The following is a 1,454-nucleotide window of genomic DNA, read 5'->3' as shown; positions in this document are numbered from 1 at the left end:
AAATAATCTGTATTAATTGCTATTTTGGCACAGATTACCTAGATTTAATTCATCCTTTTGGCCAATAACCTCTATTAATTCATTATTTAAGCTAAATAATCCATCTTAATTGCTATTTTGACCCAGATTACCTAGATTTAATTCATCCTTTTGCTCAATCACCTCTATTAATTCATTATTTAAGCTAAATAATCCATCTTAATTGCTATTTTGACCCAGATTACCTAGATTTAATTCATCCTTTTGCTCAATCACCTCTATTAATTCATTATTTAAGCTAAATAATCCATCTTAATTGCTATTTTGGCACAGATTACCTGGATTTAACTCATCCTTTTCTTCAATAACCTCTATTAAATTGCTCTTTTGCCCAGTCTATCCCTATGAACAGACTCTTTGACCCCCCTGAGCTGCATTTCCTTGCCCCTTTCACCCAATAACCTCTCTTCTGCCTCCCGTAGGTGCCTCCCCAGCACGATGACGGTCCCTCAGCTCCTCCTGTGCCTCTCCCTCTCCATGCTCTGCATCTCCAGCAAGCCCACGGAGAAGAAGGACCGGGTCCACCACGAGCCCCAGCTCAGTGACAAGGTCCACGACGACGCCCAGAGCTTCGACTACGACCACGACGCCTTCCTGGGAGCTGATGAGGCCAAGACCTTCGACCAGCTCACCCCCGAGGAGAGCAAGGAGAGGCTGGGGTAAGGGCAGAGCTGGGGGGGTGTCAATAAGGGGGAATGGAGAGAGGATGGATCCACAGGGGGTTGTGCTGGGCAGAGATATCTCACTGCTGTTCAGCTATAGGCCAGAAGAAGGTTTCTTCTGGTTGGAAGAGAGCTTCAGGACCATGGAGTCCAACCACCCCCCATCCCTGCCAGGTCCCCACTGCCCCGTGTCCCTCACCCCACATCTCCACGGCTTGGAAACCCCTCCAGGGGTGGGGACTCCACCACTGCCCTGGGCAGCCTGGCACAGGCCTCCACAGCCCTCCAGGGCAAGAAATTGTTCCCAAAATCCAACCTCAACCTCCCCTGGGGCAACTTGAGGCTCTTCCCTCTTTTCCTGTCCCTTGTCCCTGGGGAGCAGAGCCCGACCCCCCCCTGGCTCCAGGCTCCTGTCAGGAGCTGTGCAGAGCCAGAAGGTCTCCCCTGAGCCTCCTTTGCTCCAGGCTCAGCACCCCCAGCTCCCTCTGCCTCCCCAGCACCCCAGTGCTGATGAAGTCCCCCCCATGTGTGAGGTTCTCCTGGCTGAGACATTGCTCAGGGTCCCCTCGAGTCATTCCAACCACACACGCTTCCTTCTGAGCACCAAAACGACACCAAAACTCCCCAAAACTCCACAGTACCAATGAAAAGAAGTGTGTTTTTTTGGTTTTTTTTTTCCCTGTTGCCTCTCTGGAACAGACTTTGCCCCTCTCCAGTTTCTGCTGGGGGGGTTCCTGGTGTTTCTCCTTCCCC

General features: G+C 51.3%; 1 pseudogene; it reads left to right on the top strand.

Moving 5' to 3' along the window:
• The first annotated feature begins 477 nt into the window (after window positions 1-477).
• Window positions 478-702, top strand: LOC103779871 (annotated as a pseudogene).
• Window positions 703-1,454: the final 752 nt, after the last annotated feature.

The sequence above is a fragment of the Merops nubicus genome, unplaced genomic scaffold (assembly GCF_000691845.1).
Source record: "Merops nubicus isolate BGI_N331 unplaced genomic scaffold, ASM69184v1 Scaffold49469, whole genome shotgun sequence".
Classification (NCBI taxonomy): Eukaryota; Metazoa; Chordata; class Aves; order Coraciiformes; family Meropidae; genus Merops; species Merops nubicus.
This window is presented reverse-complemented; position numbering and strand designations above follow the sequence as displayed.